Here is a 25,225-nt window from a genome sequence, read left to right on the forward strand (position 1 = left end):
GTCGAAGCAGATCAACGCCGTCTCCTCCTCCTACTACAACACCCTCCACATGCTCTGCAGGATCTACAAGTGGATCCCGTCCGAAACAAGGAGAACTGTTACACAGGCCCTCGTCAGCAGCAGGCTGGACTACGGCAATTCACTCTACGCAGGAATCCCAGCCAAACACCTGCATCGACTACAACGCATCCAAAACGCCTCCGCACGTCTGATCCTCAACGTACCCCGACGCAGCCACATAACCCCCCACCTGAAAGACCTGCACTGGCTCCCCGTCGACAAGAGGATCACCTTCAAACTTCTCACCCACGCAGACAAAGCACTCTACAACACCGGACCAGCCTACCTGAACGACAGACTCAACTTCTACACCCCCACCCGCCAGCTCCGCTCAGCAAACCTCGCACTCGCGGCCGTCCCCCGCATCCAACGAAAGACCACCGGCGGCACATCATTCTCCCACCTCGCCGCCAAGACCTGGAACACCCTCCCCACCCACCTACGGCAGACCCAGGACCTGCTCACCTTCAGAAGACATCTCAAGACCTGGCTCTTCGAGCAGTAGCGGTTTCCCCCCTCCCTTCAGCGCCTTGAGACCCTCACGGGTAAGTAGTGCGCTTTACAAATTCCTTGATTGATTGATTGACTTTTGTGGTTCACCCTGACAGGGATTGTGGCTGTTGCTTGAGAAGGGCTCACACCACCCTAAACCAACAACCCAGGTGCCTTCAGCGGAGCCGACTTGGGCCTTGGGGCTCCCCCTGTGTCCCCCAACAATGACAGGATTGTAGATACTACGGTGGGCACTGGGGCACCCACCAAAAAATGAAAGGGTGACTGGCTCCAGCCGAGGGAGCTGGAAGGGGCCGGGGGGCCCTGGGATGTCCTCCATGGCTTCAAACATGAAAATGATGTTGTGTAACTCTCTAGAAAGACCCCTACTGATGTATTAAAATTACATACCATGATTTTTTTTTAAAAATGTAAACGGTTTATTGTAAGCTTGCTGCTGTCACATTTAGGAGATGGCACATATTCTTTTTTTTTTATTCTTTTCGTTTTTCTGTGGACCTGCTTGTAAAAATCAGAAAATAATCAAATAAAATAACCATTGCACCAGCGTGCCAAGGCCAGACCTATTTACATTTTCAATGCTTGTTTCAAACACTTATCATAAGCAGAAAGAAAAAAAGGATAAATGATGCGATCTGAATGGGACGGCCATACGTTTTTGAAAAAACTTAAATTTAAAAAACAATCATTGAATATAATGTTGTTAAAACAGGACGGTTGCATTCTAGCAGGCATGAATATGTACAACAGGTAACAAAATTGTTTGCTCTATTGCACCGCACAGGAAAATATGATTCTTATAGGCCCAAAGAAAAAGTATCTCCTTCTTCCCTCAGCCAAAACAATCTATCTCATCGCGATAAGATAGACTACGACACAAAGTTTTCGATCTGAGAGTCTCACCTTCGCCAAAAAGATGGTCTTTCGCAAATGGAAATCTGAAAAACACAAGTACTGAAAATTGGGGGAAAAAGTGAAATTCTCTGTTAAAGAGCCTCAATTCCACAAAGTTACTTGGATATCTGTGATTAAATTCACCACTCCTGCATTGTTCTAAAACTCTGTAACACCTTCTCTCTTCCCTCCCTACGGTGTCGTTTTACTGAATTGATTTTCCCATAACATATATATCGTTTTCTAACCCCACCAAAATGCTGTCACTCCAAGACACCCTCTTGTATTATTTTCATAGCATTGAGGCCCGTGCTTTTAATGTATGTTACACTAAGAATTTGGCGTTAAATATTGTTATCAATTTTGGTATTGCACGGCAAAATAATCATCAGTTAAAAATTAATGTTTGCACACCATGTGATACCTTACAGCAGTGGTTGTCCGGGGACCCCTGGGGGTCTGCGATACATACGCAGGGGGTCCACAATAGCTTTAAAAATGAAATATTAACAGATTAATAAAGTGTGTATAAACAAAAGAAGCAACATTTTAAGTTTTACATTTTAAAACGTTCTGTAAATGTGAAGGAATTGGAAAATGAAGGCTTAAAATTAAGTTGGGGTCCTCAGATTGATTTGTGGGAACAATGCAACTGCATGAAACAGAATATAGTATGGATAATGAGTGGCTTTAGTTGAATTTAGAAAAGCCCCAACCTTCCCATCAAAGGGAAATATTTGATTTTGTATATTTGTTTGTGAATTATAAATTAAAATGTTTCATAATTTGTGTATTTGTTAAATAAATCCTTGTTTCTGTATTTGAGATTCAAATTGTCAAAATTTCTTAAGCCAGGATCCCTGGCTCGGGGTCCACAGAAGTCAAAAGAATTTTGCTTTACAACTTGGGGCCAGATGTAGGAAGCCAACAATAAGCCCCTTGCAAAATAAGGAATCGCATAATTTGCGATTCCCTATTTTGCGATAAATGCAATGTAAGTAGCACAAATGAAAGTGCAATTTAGCCTTTAGGAATCGCTAATTACCACCAATTTCAAGTTGGTGGTAGTTAGCGATTTTCTTTAAAAAAACACTTTTTTGCTTTTTTAAAGTGCCATGTGGCACACATTCATGGCCTTTAGGCATGTATGTGCGCTACATGTGCACACATGCACATTTCAGGGGTGCAACAGGGTGTCTCTCGGGAACCCTTGTACCCTTAAAATTGCGCACGCAATTTGCGAGTACCTATTGGGGACTCGCAAATTGCGGGCGCAATTCCCATTTATTCCTATAGGCCTCTAGGCCCATAGGAATAAATGGGAAGGTATTCCTTGATTGCGAATCGCAAATTGCGATTCCTATCTACATGCCATTTTGCGAGTCCTTAATAGCGATTCCCTAAAAATCGCTATTAAGGAATCGCACAAATGCATTTACCTACATCTGGCCCATGGTCACCAGAAGAGGATTTTGCGATCAATTGGCCACTGACTGAAGATGTCATGAAGGCCTGATCCCCAAGTGAGAATGTCTTAGAGACTTTGTCACAAATTTATGATGCCATGAATGCTTCATCAGTGAGTGGTTATGTCACAAATTATTGAGGTAACGAAGGCTTGGTCATCAAGCTATAAACTCATGTTCACTAAGGGCCTGATTACGAGAGAGCACCAGTGGTGGAGGTCCCTGGACTGGCAGACTGGTGGTCCGCCCGCCTTATTATGCATATGGCGGTGAGACCGCCACAGGACCACCACAAGCGCCAGAGGCCCGAATATGCTTGGCGGGGCTGCTGCGGCACTGCTTAGCATATTCGGAGTTTCCATATCACTTCGCTCTCAATGACATAAAAAATGTGGTGTCGAGTAAACTTAGGGGCCCTACAGGGACCCCTGTTGGTTTAGGGCCATTATTTGCATGTGAGGGGCACGGGTGTGCCTCCCTGTCTGCATGCGCCCCTTCCCCTGCATGGCGTGGACTTTACAGGCCATGCCGTGCAAGAACCGGCTTTGGCGTCCCCATTGCGGTGCCTTTTTAATAGACACTGCCTTGGGAACACCAAAGGACCGCCCGCCAGACCAGGAGATAACTCCTAATCGGGCGGGCGGTCTGACTATGGGATTAGCAGTTCTGTAGTGGGGCGCTGGTGTGGCGGCCCGCTCCAGGACTGCAAACATCGTCATCAAGCTCCAAGGCACTTAAGACTCGATGCCCTTAAGGCCTGCTCACTGGATGATGACGTGCTAAATACATGGTCACGTGATAAAAAAGTGCCCTGAAGGCTTTATCTGGCAAGAATATAATAAAGGCTTTGGCACTAAGTGATGATGTCATGAAGGCTGGGTCATGAACTGACGAGGTTATGATGGCTGGGACTCCGAGTGAAGCTCGGTCATGACGTCAGGATGCCTTGAAAGCTGAATTACCAAGCGGTGAAGTCATAAATTCTTGGCTACCAGTGATATAGTCATTAAGGCTACGTACTGTAGTGCCGATGTGAAAGGGGCACCAGCGTTTAGTGCAGCGGTTCACAGTCACTGTCAGAAGAGGGATGTCGGCGTGCGCAGAATCCAGCAACTCGTTTCTGAAACAGATACACGGAGACGCTGGTATTTATGTATCCCGGATAAAACGTACAGCATCAACACGTCACCTTAGGCCACTTTAGAGAGCTCCCTCCAATGGCAGAAGGTCTGCCAGGGAGCCACTTGAAGCGCGCGAATGTGCGCCACGCGCCAGTGGAAGGGGTTGCCTTCCTTCCAGTGGAGAAATCCGAGCTCTGACACAAGCAGCAAAATATCCAGTTGGCCCTAAAGCAAGCATGTAATGAAAAAGACCCCTATAACATACCTTTTGAGTAGTAAAAACAACAATAACGAGTGCAGTGGACTCTTTACCTGCCCGGGTCCCGGTGCCACTGCACATTTGGTAGCCGCGCCCCTGCCTCATAACTCACACACAAGGCCCAGGGACAGGCTGCGAGAGGACCTGTCCCTGAGGGTGGGATGTGTGACTGCCCCACGGAGCGGCCCCGGATCCCGCGACAAGGCGCACACCAGGCGGTCCTGGCCTACTTCTGTCCGGTTGCCAGGGTGACCAGTGATGCACACTCCTGGACCAGCCTTTCCCGTGGGGGCGACGAGAGTGGATCGACAGACGAGCAGACAGGAAGAGCTTCTTATGGCTCGGAGCGCCGGCTTCCCATCGAAACTACGCGGAGCACAGGTGAGGCGGGCCAGGGTGTGAGCCTGGATATTGGCCTGTTCTGGGATAACGGGGAGGCACCGTGGCTATTTCAGGGACAAAATGGCGCAGGGTATTCTGCTAAAAATCGATCTTGTGAATTAATTGTAACTGGGGCTCTTGTCTTCTCGTCAGTGTTTAGAGATGGGCTGCGCTGCTCAGGGCGCAGCTTGCCATGGTACAGCAGGTGCATATCGTATATGTGAACTGGATTCCTATTTTACCTGGAGTGAAACTACAATATATGAAATCGAGCAAAAGAGAGGTTTTTGTAGAGCACTAATCCCGAGGTCACATATTTGAAAGTGCTCTCATATGTGATTATTAACCAAAGGAGGGGCTGTGAAATAAAATGTTCACTTAGGATCAGACAGTTTGGTCAATCAGGGACGCTGGGTTGGGCCCAGATTTGTCCAGTATCACACTGTGTGGTTCAGTCACAAGATAGGTATGTCTTTCTGACATAAATGTTAATGTTTCGTCCTTAATTGTTGGAGATTGAGAATAGTGTGGGTGAATCAACTTTTTATTTTTTGTGGTTTTACATAGTACGAATTTTGCCCAAGGACACAGGAGCAATTCACAACAGACCCAGACGACGTTACACTTTTTTTTTCAGCACAGGGAGATTTGCTGAGGCGGGCATTGGTTCCTGGCTCCCATGTTACTGGTCGCCAGCTGTAGCCACTGGGCCATATTGCCTTCTGTGAAAGCTTGGCTCGTTTTAGGCTCGAGTTTCCAAAAGGGCTTCGAGCTGAGCCCAAGCCAGGCATTTAGCTTGAGCCTGGCTCGAGCTTTCAGTGGCTTGGCCACCTCCATAGTGCCACAGGTGCCGATTCCACCTCCATCCAGTATGATTTGAATGCTTTATGGCCTTTGCCATTTCATCGGGTGCCTTGAAGTAGCTGCTGTCTTCCTTTGTGTTTCAATGGGTATCAGAAGTGTTTCAGTCCTTTGTGTTCAATGGGTATCAGAGGTGTTTCAGTCCTTTGTGTTTCAATGGGTTTCAGAGGTGTTTCAGTCCTTTGTGTTTCAATGGGTATCAGAAGTGTTTCAGTCCTTTGTGTTCAATGGGTATCAGAAGTGTTTCAGTCCTTTGTGTTCAATGGGTATCAGAGGTGTTTCAGTCCTTTGTGTTTCAATGGGTATCAGAAGTGTTTCAGTCCTTTGTGTTCAATGGGTATCAGAAGTGTTTCAGTCCTTTGTGTTTCAATGGGTTTCAGAAGTGTTTCAGTCCTTTGTGTTCAATGGGTATCAGAGGTGTTTCAGTCCTTTGTGTTCAATGGGTATCAGAAGTGTTTCAGTCCTTTGTGTTTCAATGGGTTTCAGAAGTGTTTCAGTCCTTTGTGTTCAATGGGTATCAGAAGTGTTTCAGTCCTTTGTGTTTCAATGGGTTTCAGAAGTGTTTCAGTCCTTTGTGTTCAATGGGTATCAGAGGTGTTTCAGTCCTTTGTGTTTCAATGGGTATCAGAAGTGTTTCAGTCCTTTGTGTTCAATGGGTATCAGAGGTGTTTCAGTCCTTTGTGTTTCAATGGGTTTCAGAGGTGTTTCAGTCCTTTGTCATTCATTGTGTTTCGGCGCTTTTTACTTATTATGCATTTCAGTGGACGTTTCCTTCTGTTTCAATATTTTACTTTCAGATTGATTAGATAGAAGTTCTTCCATTGACTCTCAGGAGGGGGCGTGGAGCAACTACTTAATTATTTTAATTATGTTGAACCTTTTTCAAACCTCTTCTTCTCAATGAGGTTATGGAGCTGTTTCCATCCTTTATTTTTCAGTGAAGCGTTAGTGCCAGTTCTCCCCTTGCTTTCATTGATGCTTGGAAGCTGTAACTGTCCTTTACTTTTGATATTTTAAATTGTGAAAAGTTTGTACGTCCCTGGAGCTGGCATTGAAGAGGAGATATTCATCAACGTTTGTGTGGGCTCTCGGACAGCGCAACAACATTTTGCGTTGAGCTCAGGGATGCAATGGAGCATGACTAAAACCTTTGGAAAAGCCATCAGGTCCAAAAGGCGAGATCTATTGGCTTTGCCAATGCTTGTAATTAAAGAATGTGTTTTGCGTAGAGTTACGCCAAAGTAAAACTTCGATAAACACGTCTCCTAAATATCTTAACCCCTTCCCCGCTCATGACGGAACCACTCCGTCATGAGCCACGGGTGCGCTGTGCTCATGACGGAGTGGTTCCGTCATGCTGCGGCCGTTGGCGGCCGCTCCTCCCACGTGGCGCTAAGTCCCCGCCTGTGCGGGCGATTAGCGCAGTGGGTGGAGTCATGACGGAACCACGCCGTCATGAGCACAGCTCACCCGTGACTCATGACGGCGTGGTTCCGTCATGAGCACAGCGGCGCCGTCAACCCCCCCAAACCCCCCCAGCGCTGCGGGAGAATTCGCGCCGCAGCGAAGGGGTTAATGGTGTTGTTGGTCTCCCTCAGTAGTGTGCCTGCTCACAGTTGTAGGTTCCGCTGCTGGAGATACCTACTCCCATGGGGGCTACACTTTACCACCTTTGACAACCCAGATGAGGCTAGACATCCTGGTGTGTAATCAGTGTTTGTGTGTGAATGCGCACATGCACACATGCAGTTTGTTTCTGCCCCAACAAGAGTATGTGTGCTCCTGTCCCAATGTCAGTCTCCCTGTCTCCGTGTGAGGGGTTTCCTGGCCCATATTAGAGTCCTCTGGTGCCAATGTCAAGTGGTACGCGTCCCTTGCCAAGTCAGCATCTCCTTGTCCCAAAGTCACTGGTTGTTTCTCCCTAGTGCTTAATTTGAGCTGGGGGTTTCCCGTGCCCAGCACCAGCACCTAATTGTCAACACCGGGGCTTATGACTGTCTGCCACATGGGGGCGCTGTTTGGCTAATTTAGGTATGAGCACAAAAACAGCTGTTTATTAGTTCAATTTACATTTACAATGGCTAATACCTGCCTCCCAAGCCATTCTTATACCTTTGGGGGCCGGGCATAGTATGAATTGTTGCACTTGTAAGAGTGAGATGGTGAGTAGCTGTGTTTGTACTGTCATTGGCAGCATGGGCGAGGGAAATGTGTGGGGCAAGCTCCAGTGGCCTCGAAACGAGAGCCCTGGCACTTATTCTTTTACAAATAAAGCACTGATTCTCCCTCTGTCAGTGAGAGGCTCCCAGTCACGAGACCAGTGTTTTACCTCATTGTCCCTGCCCCAATCACTCCATAATGCAAAGGCATCGTTTGCATTCAATTGTCCTACTGTGAGTTCCTGTCCAAGTGTCAGTGTCTTCTTGTTTCAATGGATGTCTAAGAGTCTGTATGGGTCTCCCTGTCCCTGTGTCAGACAGCAAGGCTCACTGTCCCAGTATTAGACTCCCTGTTGCATTCTAAATGCTGGAGCTCCATGCCGCACTGCCTCCTGCCCCGTGCCATCTGTTGCTTTCTGTAGGGTATGGCGTTTAAGAAGTTGGCTCTGTCTCTGGTTTGGACTTTGGATATTCTTCTGTTCTTTGCTTTCGGTGGGGCTTTTTACATTACCAACTGAGCCTTCTCTGGGGAGTTTGGCGCTTCTTTCTTGAACAAGACCTAAAAACCTTGGTCCACTCATTGGTTCTTTCCAGATTGGACTACGGATACTCTCTCCTTGCTGGCCTCCCCAAATCCCACCTTTTCCCTCTAAAATCCATCCTCCACTCAACAGCTCGCTTCATATATGCGGCTCAAAGAAATGATCACACCCCATGCATACTGTTGTCTCTTCACTGGCTTCCTATCGAAGCAAGGTCAGTTTACAAGACTGCCTGTATCACCCACAAAGTCTTGCACACTTCCACCCCAGGCTATCTGGCGAATAAACTCTAAATCTCTGGCGGCTCTAGACCTTCACGCAATGTGGAAAACGTACTGCTCGACCTCCTACCTTCAAAAGGGAAAGATTTATGGCTCAATCCTTCTCTGGTAATGCGACCAGAATCCGGAACTCACTTCCTCCATCCCTCCGAACCTCTTTCCGGACCATCAAAACAGATCTTAAAACTCTCCTCCTCCAAACACTTCCTGGAATAACCCAACCTATTTCTTGACCATTACGACCATCTAGCACTCACATGCGGACAACTTTGTAAACATGTATTTTACTCCTGTTTCAACCTAACGCTGTCACCTTTCATAATTTTACAATATAAATATCCAACCTGTTAGCATTGTAACTACACATATGTAACTTGTTAGCGTGATCAGCCTATCTTGTGTACCTGTAACTGTATACATGTAATCTGTTAGTCTGTCTCGTGTAACTTTTGTAATTTACCTGGCACTCATATGAGATCAACTTTGTAAATATGTATTTTACTCCTGTTCTAACCTAACACTGACACCTTTTATATCTTTTTACAATATAAATATGCAAATTGTTAGCATTGTAACTGCATATATGTAACTTTTGCATATATGTAACTTTTTAGCGTGTTCAGCCTATCTTGTGTACCTGTAACTGTATATATGTAACTTGTTAGCGTGTTTAGTCTATCTTGTGTACCTTTTGAAACTTACCTGGTTCTTTTGTATAGCGCTCTGACAACTTTGGGTCAAGTTCACGCTATATAAAACTGCATTAAATAAAATAAATAAATAAAAGACATTTTAGCCTGTCCCTCTCCACACTTTTCGGTGTCCTTTAAGCTGTTTCAGTATTCATGTATCTGAGTGTTTTTTGAATAGAGAAATCCTAGACAAGAGGCAGTGGAGGTGTGCACACGGGTGGAGGCAGGACCTGTCCTTCGCTTCCCAAGGTGCTTTGCCTTTGGAGTCTATTTCCGCCCTTTATTTTTAATTGAGGATTTGGCGATGTTTCTGTGCTTTGCTTTTTCGTGAAGCTTTGGAGCTGTTCGTGTCCTGGGCTTTTCAATGGGCCTTTGAGCTGTTTCTGCTCCTTGCTTTCCAACGAGGGTTCTGAACTGTTACCATCATCGGTTTTTCAGTTGGTCCAGAGAGCGGTTTCCGTGTTTTACTTTTCTTTGGGCCTTTGAGCTGTTTCTGCTCCTTGCTTTCCAAGGAGGGTTCTGAACTGTTACCATCATCGGTTTTTCAGTTGGTCTAGAGAGCGGTTTCCGTGTTTTACTTTTCTTTGGGCCTTTGAGCTGTTTCTGCTCCTTGCTTTCCAAGGAGGGTTATGAACTGTTACCATCATCGGTTTTTCAGTTGGTCTAGAGAGCGGTTTCCGTGTTTTACTTTTCTTTGGGCCTTTGAGCTGTTTCTGCTCCTTGCTTTCCAAGGAGGGTTCTGAACTGTTACCATCATCGGTTTTTCAGTTGGTCTAGAGAGCGGTTTCCGTGTTTTACTTTTCTTTGGGCCTTTGAGCTGTTTCTGCTCCTTGCTTTCTAAGGAGGGTTCTGAACTGTTACCATCATCGGTTTTTCAGTTGGTCTAGAGAGCGGTTTCCGTGTTTTGCTTTTCTTTGGGCCTTTGAGCTGTTTCTGGTCTCTGCCTTTCTCGGGGTGGGCGGAAACACGCTCTTCCTTCGATTGTTATGGGTTTGGTGATAGTGGGGGCGCTGGCCTGTCCTGAGCCCTAGGAGGCAGGAAATGGGCCCCCGGCTGCTCTTTAGTGATAAAATACAGCAATAATCAGGGTTCAGTGCCCCCCCCCCCGCCTCTGGGCCCCGGTGCCACTGCATCTTCTGCACGAATGGAAGTTACGCCCTTGGTTGGCGCTGTTTCTAGCATTTGATTCTGGTGTTTGCTGACTTTACAGCTTTTAATCCCGTTTTGACTGTATTTTGATTTTTCTGAAAGGTGTGTGGTTTTAGGTGACAGGCAGCATTGAAACCAAGATAAAAGACTGATGACACGTTTTGCACATTCAAGGTCGCCTAACCTCTCTGAGAGTAATAATTATAACCAGGGCTTTAAGTGGGATGAAAAAACTGGGGGGTCTCTCAAAGGCGCGTGGTCAATGTAATTAAGGGCGTGGCTTAAAAACACGTAAGCTAAAAATCTGTGTTTAGCACAGTGTGCCGCCCGACTTGTATTTTGCTGTTCCTGTCATTGTGTCCAGATATATGATACAACAAGTAACATCATACCTACAGTCAGTTCTTTTGGCTTTGTCAATGGTTGTTAGTTGCATAAGATAAATAAGCAGCAACTATGGCTTTTATATAATATTGAAAAAACTTCCACTTAAAGCCCCGCGGACACCAGGACAATGTTGCTGCTCCTGAGTTTCGAAAAGAGAAGGGAAATCCAGAGAGAAAGTAACTCACTTAAAGGATTTCCCTTCCTCTACAACGGTCACCACACGCACATGGATGTGCCTGCTGTCACTGCAGTCCGGGAAAAAACGGGACCGCCAGTGCCAGGGCACAAAACAGAGCACGACAGAGACCCGTTTTGAGGCCCCCATAAAAAAAAACTGCCGGTGCTCAGACCCGGCCCACTTAAAGCCCTGATTATAACAACCTGTTCTTTCAGTTAGAGTTTGCCAAAACATGCCTGAGGGTTACTCAGCAGGATTCACAGGTCTCTGCAACTGACACATTAACCCATGCAGCTATCCTGCTAGACATTTGAGCTTGGGGTGTGCTGGCTACTCACGGATCTATGCAGCGAGCTCATTAAACCACTGAACTGTTGTTTTTTCTTATATCCGAACCACAACTTTCAAGTCTAGGCAGCAGGCGCATTTACCCGCTGAGCTATTTTGATGAAATCGGAGTGTGCGAACTGCAGGTTGAACATAGATCACTGCAAACACTCTTAAACCCCTGGGCCGGGTTCTCGCATTTGAAATTCATGAACTACAGGTTACTCACGGGTCTCTAGAGCAGGCACGTTAATCCACTGAGTTGCATTCGTCACTGGCATCATTTTGCAGTAATATGGTATGTACCGGCCGGCTCCAGGCACCAACATTTAGGAGAATCCGAGGAATGCGCGGAGAGAGAGCTACTCTCCAAGGGAACGGAAAAAGCTGAGAAATTTACACTTATCCCCTAAAAGGAAATGCAATCATGTCAAATGTGCAGTTGCACTGCCGCATTTTGCTTTCCTTCACTCAGCTCAGCTGCCAGAAGTGGTGACAAATACTTTGCGGTTCTGACTAATATTGGCGGTGGCCGCATTTTACCCAAATTTAGCTCTCAAAAACAACCTGTCTCAGCGCGAGTGACTAGGAGAGAGATGCTGGAAGTCTCTTGATTTTGTAAAATCAAACCTAATTTCTCGTTCTCTTTCATTACCGTTTCCCTAGTGCTATAAAAACAAGCCCTGGCAAAGCCAATTGTTTGTTCCTATGTTAAAGCTTTTGGCTTTGCCAATATCTTTCAGCCATGTTGTACAGCAGCGTAGAGTAGAGTGGAGTGGAGTGGAGTGGAATGGCGTAGAGTGGTGGGGAGTTGTGTAGTGTGGAGTTGAGTGGAGTAGAGCGTTATAGAGTGAAGTGGCGTAGAGTAGAGGGGAGTGGTGTAGAGTGGACTGACGTAGAGTAGAGCCTCGTAGAGTAGAGTGGTGTATTGTGCAGTGGCGTGGAGTGGCATAGAGTAGAGTTGAGTAAAGTGGAGTGGAGTGGCATAGAGTGGAGTGGCCTTGAGTGGTGTGGTGTGGTGTGGAGTGACCTTGAGTGGTGTGGAGTGGTGTAGAATGGAGTCGAGTAAAGTGACGTAAAGTGGAGAAGAGTGGCGTACAGTACACTGGCTTAGAGTGGAGTGAAATAGAGTGGCTTGGAGTGGCGTAGAATAGAGTGGAGTATAGTGAAGTGGCATAGAGTGAAGTGGCATAGAGTTGAGGGTTGTAGACTAGAGTAGCATAAAATATAGTGGCATTATGTAGAGTGGAGTAGAGAGGCATAGAGTGGCACTGTGTAGAGTGCAGTTTCATGGCATAGAGTAGAGTGGCGTATGGTGGAGTGGAGTGGCATAGAGTGGAGCGGACTGGCGTAGATTATAATGGCATAGAGTGCAGTGGCGTAGAGTGGTGCAGAGTAGAATTGAGTGGCGTTGAGTGCAGTGATATAGAGAAGAGTGGTGCAGTGTAGAGTAGAGTAGCGTATAGTGCAGTGGTGTAGAGTGCAGTGCCATAGAGTGGTGCAGAGTAGAATGGCAAAGAGTGTGGTGGCATAGTGTAGAGTGATGTAGAGTGCAGTGGTGTAGAGTGCAATAGCATAGAGTGCAGTGCATAGAGTAGAGTGGTGCAAAGTAGAGTGCAGTGACAGAGTAGAGTGGTGCAGAGTGACATGGTGTGCAATGGCATAGAGTGCAGTGTCATAGAGTAGAGTGGTGTAGAGTAGAGTGGCATAGAGTGCAGTGGTGAATAGTGTAGTGGCATAGAGTGCAGTGTTATAAAAGTGGTATAAATTGCAATTGCATAGGGTGCAGTGGTGTAGAGTAGAGTGGTGCAGAGTAGAGTTCAGCGGTGTAGAGTGTAGTGGAGTAGAGTGCAGTGACATAGAGTAGAGTTGTGCAGAATAGAGTATAATACTGCAGAGTGCAGTTTTGTAGAGTAGAGTGAAGTGGAGTGCAATGCCATAGGGGAGTGCAGAGTAGCATGGGATGGCATAGCGTGCAGTGGCGTAGAGAAGAGTGGTGTAAAGTAGAATGGTGTAGAGTGCAGCGACACAGAGAAAATGGCTTAGAGTTCAGTGATGCAGAGTAGAGTGCAGTGGGGGGAGTGGATAGAGTAGGGTGGTGTAGAGTAGGGTGGCATAAAATGGAGTAGCATAAAGTGCAGTGGAGTAGAGTGTAATGGCATAGAGTAGAGTGGTGTAGAGTAGAATACGCTGGTGCAAAGTGCAGTGTAATAGAGCAGAGTGGTGCAGAATGGATTAGAGTGGCATAGAGTGCAGTGGCATAGTGTGGTGCAGAGTAGAGTAGAGTGCAGTGGTTTAGAGTGCTGTAGAGTGGTGTGCAATGCCGTGGTGTCGAGTGCAGTGGCACACATTGGTGCAGTGGTGTAGAGTAGAGTGGTGCAGAGTAGAGTAGAGGGGTGTAGAGTGCAGTGGCGCAAAGTAGAGGTGCATATAGTGCAGTGGCATAGAGAAGAGTGGTGCAGATTAGATTAGAGTGGCATAGAGTGCAGTGGTTCAGAGTAGAGTGGCGTAGAGTGCAGTGACATAGAGTGGTGCAGAGTAGAGTGGAGGAGAGTGCATTGTGTACAGTGCTGTAGAGGAGAGTGGCATAGAGTGCATTGGTGCAGAGTGCAGTGGCGTAGAGTGCAGTGGCATAGAGTGCAGAGGCGTAAAGTGGTGCAGAGTAGAGGGCAGTGGCATTGAGTGCAGACGCGTAAAGTGGTGCAGAGTAGAGTGGTGGAAAGTGCAGTGGCTTAGAGTGGAGTGCTGCAGAGTAGAGTGTCAGAGTGCAGTGTCATAAAGTGCAGTGGTGTAGAGTTCCGTGGGGTAGAGTATAGTGGTTTGCTGCAGAGTGCAGTAGCGCTGAGTGCAGTTGTGGAGAGTGCAGTGGTGCAGAGTGGTGTAGAGAATAGTGATGCGGAGTTCAGTAGAGTGGCATAGACTGCAGTAGTGTAGAGTGCAGTGATGTACAATAGAGTGGTGCAGAGTAGAATAGGGTGGCAGAGACTGCAGTGGTGTAGAGTGCCTTGATGTACAATAGAGTGGTGCAGAGTAGAATAGGGTGGCATAGAGTGCAGTGGCATAGAGGAGAGTGGTGCAGAGTAGAGTACAGTGGTGCAGGGTACAGTGGTGGAGATTATAATTCAGCAGAGTAGAGTGCAAAGGCATAGAGACAAGTGCAGTGGTGTAGAGTGCAGCAGTGGCATAAGGTACAGGGTAGGGGGTGGGAGCTAATAGAAGCGACATGGATGGGAATATGGAGACGGACTGAAAACAGAAGTATTCATACGGAGTGCTTGAACCCCTCCAAAAAAAGTACCTCCAATAACGAGGCAGTAGATGGGCACAAGTACTTAGTCCAGGCTCCAGGGGAGGGCCAAACACAAGAAGAGGACAATGAGCTGCATGCCAAGACAAACAGGAGCGAAGCAAATGAGAGTGACGCTGAAGCAAACAAACCGTGAGCTATGAGTGGGCTGTAAGCCCACTGTATGTAAACAACATGTCTCGTAGTTACAGCCCATGCGCTGTCTCAGCAAAACATAAAAAACGCACTAGTGCCATATAAAAAAACTGCGTTTCCCTCAACTTTTTATTTACAAATCCATCTCGGATGGGTAAATAAAAAAAAAAAATGCTCTCCTCATTGTGCAGGCGTGCACATCTGTTTTGGGACGCGCCTTTGAAATGCTGCACAGCGCTTATTTATTGTTTTACATTACTTTCAGCTATGCTGCACAACAGCTGTCCTGCTGTTCATCGTGGATACAAATCTTTGCCAAAGCCAACAAGCCTCATTGATTAAACCTGTTGGCTTTGCCAGTGCTTGTTGAAATGTGTGGTTTCTAGCCACTTGTTTGGGTATGAATGTGACCCCACGGCCACCCAAAGGAGATATGCAGGTGGACCAGGCGCGCGAAGTGTCTGCACTGGATAGCGAGATCGGTGCCGGGTTTACAGATAACCGCTGGATATGTAAATGAGGTCCATGTAGATTCGTTGCTTGCCTCGTCTCTGGATACCCTGTAAATTTGACTTACGCACTGAGCGCATATTAGGAGGAGGTGAGAAGTGCCACTCCCAGAGCACACCCGGGATGTGCGGGGTGATTTGTGTCGCAGGGAACGTTGTTTACAAGATAGTGGCATGCGGCAGAACGGGTTTTGACGTTCTATTCTCCAGTTACTGGGAAATAAGTGTAGGTTTTCTATGCAGAGCTATGTGCAGCGATTGGCTATGAGCGGATAGTTGTGTGATAAGAATGGAAGCTGGGACGTGTGTGGACCGGCTCAGTGCCTCGAAGCGCTGTGTCTTCAGCGAAGAATCGTGGCAAAGGTGAGTTTGTCTTTTTGTCTCTGAAATGGCGGTGGTCTCTCGCGGGGGCGGATTAGGTTTTACTTGACACATTTGGGCATATTTGATTATGAGGCAGGGCTTTTTGCGTGAGCTAGACAGGGACAGCCTGGGAGAGCGAGTCCTGGGGTTCAGTTTCATATTTTGTAAAGCGCCTGGGTAATCGTCGATTGCTTCAAAGCACTTGTTGAACAAGGGATGGGGAGAGGAAACAGACGGAGCCCTTGTAGTATTCTGGGTATGAGGCTTGAAGGAGGAGGTGGGTCTTCAGCTGTTTACACAAATTATTTAAGGTTTGCGTCGAGGCCGGGGGCAAAGCAGAGCGCCTTATCTAGGGAGGGGCCGGAGAGCGCAGAGACAGCCCCCGACCCGTTTATCTCGACGGGAGCAGAGTGAGACGGTTGTGGGAGGCACATTCACCGCATCTCCTGACGGGTAGCCTGCCTGCGGCATGATGAGCCGCTTGGAGGCGGCGCGCGTGTGGTTCTGACAGCCCCAGGTAGAGTTTGAATAAAGAGCAGTTAATGGTACCTTCTGGAGGAGGGGGCGGGATGGCCGGGTGACGTGGAGGGGGTCAGTGGGGCGAGGGGTTCCTGTCACCTATACAACTAGGGGCCAAGTCGAGGATCAGTCTTCAAGGGCGAGCTGCCTCAATCGATGGTTGATAGTTTACAGGTGGGGGTCTTCGGATGGTGACGGTTTTATTCGGTGGTCTATTTGTGCTCCCCTATTCTCTGGTGGAGTGCCTCCGACTCAGCGGGGCGTAGCTCCCTTTCACCTACATGTTGGAAGGGGACGATGCCCTCTCTAGACGTACCTCTCTCTGTCTCAGAAGTACTTCGCTACCAGGGGCATAGCTTCCATTGGTGCAGCAGGTGCAGTGGCGCCAGGGCCCAGAGACCTGAGGGGCCAATTTAACACTGTTTATTACTGTTTATCCCAATTTAAACAGTGGCTAGGGGGTTCCATTTCCTGCCTTGCACTAGGGCCCATGACACACTAACTTCCTAAAAATGGCGAAGGGAGAGGGTGTCAGTGTGTCTGAGCTGTACAGATCATGCACACCTACACGGTAGGGGGTCCTTACCTAGTCACCAGCTTTAGTCTGGCAGTGTGATAACAGTTAGTTTTAAGTAGATGTACAAACAAGCTGGCAAACAGTAAACTTCCTGCCTGTAGGCTTGGTGTCAGAAACGCTTCTTGAACAAAGCATGCAGTGTTACTCAAAGATCCTGGGTCACAGGATCGGCCTCTGGTGAATCGCTCCCTGTCTGGTTCCTCTGTGTGTATCCGAACTCTTTCATGAAAGTTATCCCCCCAGCCTCACACATGGTCACATACATCGGACTCAAAGATTGTATTGTTGTTGCATTTTTAAAACCTTTCAGTTCGTACCACTGAAAAGGCGCATTTGCGGACGGGTAGCATGCTACGCTGTGGTTGTGCTGTGGTGTGCCTGACATGTGGCCTGAATGTATGACAGTATTCCGTGAGCCGGGATCACGCTGTGCCTTCACAGTGCCGTCATTAGAACTTGCGTGTCTTTAGTACTCATTCTTTCAGCACGCAAGTCGTTATAACAGCTTACCTTAGGCGGGCGCTGGATTTTGGAATAGGTTAATTTACTATTTCAACTCCTGTCTGCGCAACAGTAGGGAAGGCGTTGGACATTAAATCCAACACCATTCCACCAATGTGCCCCCCCCTAAGGCAAGTCGTTATAACGACTGCGTGCTGAACCAATGCGTACTAAAAACGCGTTCGTTCTATTGCCGGCGATGTGAAGGCATAGAGGGAATCCGGCTTCGTTCTAAAGAACGTTTCCCATGTGGCTCTGTGGGTAGTGTTTTGATGTCGTACCTGAGGACCAGAATTGTGCCCTTTTCGTGATTTTTCGCTGCACTTAGATGTAAGGCTAAAATGAAAAGGGGTGAGGGATAGGACACGTGAGCATCAACGCTGGTGAACTGATGGGCAAAGAGTGTGTGAGTGTATTGGTGGCCTGCGTGGGAAGTGTTTATATGTCATGACTGTATGGAAAAGCAAGATCAGCCTATGTTACATCAAGCCTAAGCCTTAGCGTACGTAAGTGTTGTAGAGTAATAGATGTGGGCATGCAGGTGTGCACATACCTATCAACTTAGAGTGGTCTGATTCATATAATTAAACCAAAATGAGTATGAACCACTATTGGAAATCGGGAAACTGGTTTAGGGGGGTGAAACTTTACTCAACCACAATCTCTATCAGGACAAAACACAAGCAAGCCCTAAATTAACCTGTGCTTAACCCCCGATATCTGCGCACAAACGCAATCAGGCTTAACTTAAAGGCAATGTGTAAAATATTTATGCAGCACTTCAAACCGTAATAGAGTGAAAACACAAGAAAATCCCTCACCAATTTAGAAAAATAGAGTAGAATTTAATGCATTATTTGATTTCAAAACAACAAAAATCCAATCAGCAGAACTGGAGATATGCAATTTTAAGATTTAGGTAAAAATAGTGTTAACGGTGTTATCTGGTTGCGCCGAATCAGGACAAAGTTACAAGTTCTTGCAAACTGCGATAGAGTGCGGGCTGGACACAGGGACCAAATCAGGCCTGCTGAACTAGAGTGCCTTTAATCCTGGTTATGAAGCACTGCACGATTCCGCGTCAAGGATGCGTCACACAGAGGCAGTTCCTGAGCAGCTGTGAGGCTGCATTATCATTGAGGATGCTGTTGATGAGGGGCTTGCGATGCGAACCCCGGAGCCAAAAATGCATCACACATCAGCTGGTTTTGAAGATTTTTTGTGGGGCTCGCAATGTTGACAAGAATGCCATTGATGAGGGCTTGTGGTGCAAATAGCTGCACTGAGGATGCATTGCGTAGCAGCGGTGCAAATGGCTGCACTGAGGATGCATTGCGTAGCAGCGGTTCCCAGGAGACTGCGGGCTGTGGTGCGAAGTCCTGCGTTGAGGATGCTTCACGCAGCGGCGCTTCGGAAGAAGAGTTGCAAGGAGATGCATCGTGCTGCATTAGTTGTTGACAAAGGACTACAACTCGGCTGATAGAGCACTTTTAGGTCCACCTCCTAGGGTCCCGGACAGGGATGGCACCACTTGGGGGACAAGACTCACAGCAGACTGAGTCTAGGTGCTTGGTTCAAGATGGTTGGAGCCTGTTCTGCTCCTTAAGCTTCTGATGAGGAGGCCAGCCAACATGCCCTTGGTGTCACTCTGGTAGATCTGGGTTCAAGATGCAGGTCCAGTCCTTCACTCAGGCAGCAGGGCAGTGGGGCAACAGAGTAGCGGTCCTTCTTGCAGAGCAGCACAGCATTCCTTCTGAGTCTTTCACTGATCCAGAGGTGTACTGAAGAGTTATGTCAGAGGGCCCAGTATTTATACCTAGTACCATCTTTAAAGTATGAGAAAGTTTTTCAGGTTTCGGCCGTCAGAGGTGTCTGGAATTTCCTTCCTCCCTGCCCTGGTCCCAGCTTGTTTGGGGTTACAAAAGACTAGTGTCAAACCCTTTATGATTGTGTTCAGGCAGATCCTTTGTGAAGTACAAGCGTGGTAGGTGATAGCTCCTCCCGCTCATCTAGTCAGAGCTGGCCCATCCTGCTCTCTGTCCCATTGTTTAGGAGCCATACACAAAGACCAAATGCCAGCTATACCTAGTCATTTGCCCCAGGATATAGGAACCAGGCACCAAATGGTTGGGACAAGAAAAGGGCAAATTTCTAAAAGTGGCATTTCCAGAATTATAACTTAAAATCCAACTGTACCATTAAAGAGGGCTTTAACGTACACATCTTTAGACACCATACTCGACATTCCTACCTGCCCCCAAACAGAAGTTATCACAATAAATAAAGTAAGTTAACCCAATGTTATCCTATGGGAGAGGTAGGTCTTACAGTAGTGAAAAACGAATGTAGGCGTTTTTCACCTCAAGGACAAGTAAAACTTAAACATACATGTCCAATTTTTTTAATACAGTCCACCCTGCCCTCTGGGCTTTGTAGGGCCTACCCTTGATGTGACTTAGGTGTATACAGAAGGGAGGTTTAGGCCTGGCAAGAGGTTTTCCCTGCCAGGTGGAAATGTCAGTGCAGATATGCACACACAGGCTGCAATGCAAGCCTGTAACAATGTTTAAGGGCTACTTAAGTGGGTGGTATAATAAGGGCTGCAGGCTCACTAGTAGCATTTAAATTATAGGCCCTGTGTACATGTACTATCACTCTACTAGGGATTTACAAGTACATTAAATATGCCAATTTGGTGTAAGCCAATTTTGCCATGTTTAAAGAAGAGAGTTCAAGCACTTTAGCTCTGGTTAGCAGGGGTATAGTGTTCAGAGTCCTACAGCCAGCAAAAACAGGAGGATGGAAGGCAAAAAGTTGAGGGAAACCACTCCAGGGATAGAAGGTCCAACAGCCACCCCTGGCTTTCATCAGCCATAGTAAACACTGGGCATTCCCACAGGTGTGGCACAGGCACAACCCAAATTACAAGATTATTTGACCGGTGGTAGGACATGCCCAGGAAGCCTTGAAGAGGTTGAGTTGAAACCCATATGAATGGGAATTATGTTTCATTCTATTCTCTCGGGCCAAGAGGTTAGCCCATGAGCAGCAAATGGAGTCACTTATGTGAATGCATCATATGTGATCAGCCGCAATGTATGCTTTCAATGGGCAAACCTGGAGTGACGAAGGGGGTACCTTCTAATATGCTCTGATGTGTCTAAGTGGACAGGGCTAGTATGCGTTTGATGGCTCCCTCTAGGCATTGCTTTGAACAACCACTTCAAGCAATTGTCATACATGCATTTTACTATTCACGGTTGGACTCTTTTTCACATTAGCGTTTCAAAGCCTATTTGAAAGGTCTGCTGGATTTGCATATAACCGTTGGGGTGCACTTTAAAGGAGGGAAACCGAATGCCAAAACAATGTGTTTATCAATTGCCTGATTGCTGAAATCTCAGTTTTCTAGTACCAGACGTCTGACTCTGAGTTCGTTGGAGATACAGAGACTACACAAAACTGGATTTTAGTATTAGATGTGGGAGGACATTAGGGTTACCATAGTGCACTCCCCCCACACACCTCCAGCCCTCAGAGCCCAAGTTTAGTGTGGCTTAAGATTGCTGCCATCATAAAAATGTCCAGAGTGGGTAGGGTTTGGCCCGGGAACATTTACCCCATTGGTTAGGGCTTCGTCAAGGGTAATTTTCCACCCACTAGCTTCTGCCAGGCATACATATGATATCTCCAGGCACCCACTTCAGAACACGCCTGGACCTCTGGAAGATCAGAAGAGGAATGGACCTGCTGCCTGAGATCTGAGAAGAGCCTAGAAGACTGGACCTGCTAACTCTTGTACCCAGGACAAAGAAGTGGACTCAAAGGGTCATGAGGCTGAACTCCTATTAAACCTACAGGGACATAACAAGCTACAAGAGGCCTTCTTTGCAACTGCCCAGCTGACCAGTAACAACTGGACATGGACTGGACACTCCTGTTTGCCTCTGCAGGCCAATATGTGAGTCTCTAGGTGCCTTACCCTAAGGTCCCGCGGGACTTCAGAAGTGTACTCCTGTGCTTGATTGGAGCTTAAAGGACTAAAGACAGAAAGTAAAATCTTTGGCGAGGAAGAACCTAGTTAGAGTACCAGGCTCCATCGCGGTCAGCGTAAAAGTGCTCTTAGAACCCTGCGACCATTGACTATTATTAGCACTTTGTGCTTCTTGGTGATATTTCTACTTAAAAATGTAAAAGTCATTAGGACCCAGTATTATGGTAACACTCTATTAATTACAGTTTAGATGAAGTTCAAATGGATTAATTAACGATGTGATAGTTGTGCAGCTGTGCAAGTGGACTCTGGCATTGATTATACAAACATGTGTCCATCTAATACAATGGCAACATTTCACTTACAATGTGAGGCAGGCAGGTTTATATATGTATGTGTGTATCAACGCAGTGCCAAGTGCTCACTGTCTTCCTCTGTTCTGGGGTATTTCTCCAAAAGTTGTAATTTTTAGTGGGAGGTAGTTCTGCAGCATCGCTGCATGTTTGGATATGATACTACTAACATGTGTATTCTTGAGGGCATTGAAGTTCCTGTCTGCTGCAGTGCCCTACTGTCAATCACCTGAACATTTACTGTGCTGAAACTTTGTCTTTGTTGATGTTGGCAGATGCTCAGCAGTATGTTATGGTCCCTGAGGGCTTCAGGAGTAGTAGTGGCTGTTGCACATACCACACAGGGTTCACCCACCAAGAGCATCTTCAGCTCATACTTGCTTCTTTGAATTCCTGTGGGGTGGTTAGAGCTCATGCATTGTTGCATCCTTTTGTGAAGAGCTAGGTTTTCAAACCCTCTCAACCTGCAGGTAGTTTTTGACGACACTTATCTTTCCTGCAAGAGAGCTCCAGAGTTTCGCTACATGTACGTTGAAGGGCGTCCATCTGATGTGTTCCTTCTTTTAACGCAAGGTCAGCTGTGATGCCAGCTTGGAGCAGGGAGGTCTCTTCTGTGAGTATCTATTCGGCTTTACTTTGAAAGCTCGGCCTGTGTTGGATGGCCCTATTAGTGATACAAGTCAGGCGCGCAACGCCCATTGGGCTCAAAGGGCTTCAGCTCCCCCGTCATGTGGGTCAGTCCGGGCTCAGAGAGCTTGCCGGGCACACACAGCCACACCTGACCTCTTCACAGGTCTTTAAAAGACCATTTAATTGTTAACGAGGCTTTGTTGTTTTTTCACCCCATCTTAGAGCCCCTGCATCTCCACTCTACATATTGCCGGAAGAGTCAGCCCCCCCGAAATTGTTTCTTAGCCCCCCCAAAATTTGGCTCTAGTTGTGCCTCTGATACAAGTCATAGTGCTTCTGACTATTGAGATGTTGTTATGAATATGAATAAGTAGTAGTCGTCTTGCCATCGTGTTTTGGATTTTTTGTAGTCATTGTAGCAGTGAAATTGAGAACCTTTGGAAAATCCATTAGCATGGTCAAGGTGTGACATTTTAGAGAAGTGCCTGTCTGGAGCTTCTGTGGGATTCCTAGATGTGGAAAGATGTGTCTGAAGGTAGGTGTGATGGTGAAGGCGGTTCTCATGACTTGGTATACTTACAGAGTTAGCTGGTCTCCATGATTGTTCCCAGGTTTCGTACTTCTCTTCAAGTTCTTATTGTCAAAGTGATTAGTCATGATAGGTCTTTTAGCCTGCTCCTTTAAACAAGTACAGGCAAAGCCAATAGGTCTTGCATATGCAAGAGCTATTGGCTTTGCCAATGTGTTTTAACCATGTTGTACACCAGCGTGGCTGCTGTTCAGCATGGCTAAAGGTTTGTGGCATGGAGGCGAGTGGCGTGGAGTAGCATAGAGTAGCATAAGGTGGCACAGACTGTCGTAGAGTGGAGTGTTACAGCGTTGCAGAATGCAGTTGCTTTGATTGGAGTGGTGCAGATTAGAGTGTTGCAGAGTAGAGTGCAGTGGCGTAGAGTGCAGTGGCAGAGAGTGCACTGGCATACAGTGCAGTGGTATAGAGTGGCATAGAGTGCAGCAGCACAGAGTACAGTGGTGCAGAGTAGAAGGCAGTGGTGTACAGTGTCCTAGAGTGCAGTGTCCTAGAGTGCAGTGCCACAGAGTAGAATGTCGTACAGTAGAATGGGCATAGAATAGAATAACGTAAAGTAGAGTGGCGCAGAGTAGAGTGCAGTGGCGTAGAGTGCAGTGGCATAGCATGATGCAGAGTAGGGTGACGTAGAGTGTAGTGGCATAGAGTGAATTGGTGTAGAGTGCAGTAGAGTGGCATAGAGTGGTGCAGAGTAGAGTAAAGTAGCATAGAGTGCCATGGTGAGAGTAGAGTTGCATAGAGTTCAGTGGCAGAGAGCTAAGTGGTGCAGAGTAGAGTGTTGTAGTGTGCAGTGATGTAGAGTAGAGTGGCATAAAGTCCAGTGAAGTAGAGTGCAAAGGTGTAGAGTAGAGTGGCATAAAGTGCAGTGGTGTAGAGTATTGCACAGTAGAGTATAGTGGCATAGAGTGCAGTGATGCAGAGTAGAATAGAGTGGCAAAAAGTCCAGTGAAGTAGAGTGCAAAGATGTAGAGTAGAGTATTGCACAGTAGAGTATAGTGGCATAGTAGATAGGCGCGGAGTGAAGCGGCTTAAATTGCATTGGTTTTCAGTAGAGTACAGTGCGTAGACTGGAGTGAAGCAGTGTAGAGTGGTGTGGAGTAGGGTGAATTGGTGTAGAGCGGGCAAGTGCAGGGTAGGGTGGAGTGGTGCAGGATAGAGTGCAGTGATGTAGAATAACTGTGTAGAGTAGAGTGGCAAAGGGCAGATTAGAGTGTGGTAGAAAAGACTGGCATAGAGTGGAGTGGTACAGAGTAGAGTGCATTAGAGTACAGTTGCATAGAATGCAGTGTTGCAGAGTAGTAGTGTGGCGTGAAGTGGCATAGAGTAGAATGGTGCAGACTGGACTAGCATAGAGTGGACTGCTGTAGAGTAGAGGGACGTTGAGTGGAGTGGTGTACAGTGCAGTGGTGTAAAGTGGAGCATCCAGCGGTGGCCGACATGGCTCGAGGGCGCGGATTGGTGAAGGGGGGCTGCGGGGGGTGTCGCATAAGGGGGGGATTAAATAAAATTTAAAAAACACAAACTTACCTTGAGGCCGGTCCAGCGTCGCTGCTCCTACTCTCCTGTCTCTGTCTACAGAAATAGGAAGCAGGCAGGCAGGCTCCCTGCACTAAGCCAATCATAATTCTGCAATGCAGTGTTGTGATTGGTCTGAGCGCCGTGACACTTCAGTTGCGATGACCTCTCGCCCACGGAGGGCCAGCAGCCCACCCATTCCTGTTGGTGCAGGTGCATTGCCCTTGGCGCTGATAATCATCAACAGACCTGCAGACACCATGCCCTGCTGAACACAGCATAACCTGTGTACCTGCAAAGTGTAAGGTCACCGAAGACCTCGCCTGGTCCTGTTGATCAATAACAGATGTCTAGTGCTCCCCAACCCCTACTCAATGGCACTCATTTGATTGAGCTCTGTAACTTAAAAGTTTCACGGGATTCTCTGGTATGTGAACCTTAGACCCTGGTGTCAAACACAGATCTCTGTAGTGGATACATTAGCTCACTGAGCCACTTTAGCCGCAGACGTGGCCGATACAGGTAAGTGCGGTGGGGCGGGACGGGGGCGGGAGAAAGTTGACAGACGACGGGATAGGGAAAATAAATAAATAAAACCACTTAATTTGCGCTCGCCACATCGCCGAGTCGGCGATGCGGTGAATGCAAAGTGAGTGGTTTTATTTATTTATTTATTTTATTTTCCCTATCCCGTCATCTGTTGTCTCCCTCTCGCCCAGCCCTACTGCTCTTACCTGTACCGGCCGTGCCTGTGTAGCTGGTGGTTAGCAATAGGCCTGTGCATGTAGCGCACCTGATGCGTGCACCTGGTGAACCGCAGCATGAAGGAAGGGTTAACAGGAGAAGTGTCTACCAAAGCAAGAAGTATTATGCCTTCCTTTATTATAATGTGCTAGTTTGTCGATAATGTGGCAGACAAAGCCTGGGATAGATCATGCTGTGCCCATGTAGCGCCTAGATGAGGAC

General features: G+C 47.1%; 1 protein-coding gene across 5 annotated transcripts in view; it reads left to right on the forward strand.

Annotated features, from left to right (window-relative positions):
* The window catches only part of LOC146833286 (retinol dehydrogenase 5-like), a 108,329-nt gene that overhangs the window by 52,416 nt on the left and 30,688 nt on the right, over positions 1-25,225 (forward strand). The window contains exon 1 of one of the 5 annotated variants that reach the window (XM_085600997.1): positions 4,673-4,694. The exons of 1 other annotated variant lie outside the window; for it this stretch is intronic. The gene's annotated coding sequence lies outside the window, so the exon portion shown is untranslated. Of the gene's footprint in view, positions 1-4,672; positions 4,695-15,461; positions 15,585-15,948; positions 16,102-22,120; positions 22,142-25,225 lie in introns of those variants that run through there. 3 more of the 5 variants (XM_085600996.1, XM_085600994.1, XM_085600998.1) reach the window with 3 other exon arrangements.

Source organism: Triturus cristatus, chromosome 4_2 (genome assembly GCF_964204655.1).
Source record: "Triturus cristatus chromosome 4_2, aTriCri1.1, whole genome shotgun sequence".
Lineage (NCBI taxonomy): Eukaryota > Metazoa > Chordata > Amphibia > Caudata > Salamandridae > Triturus > Triturus cristatus.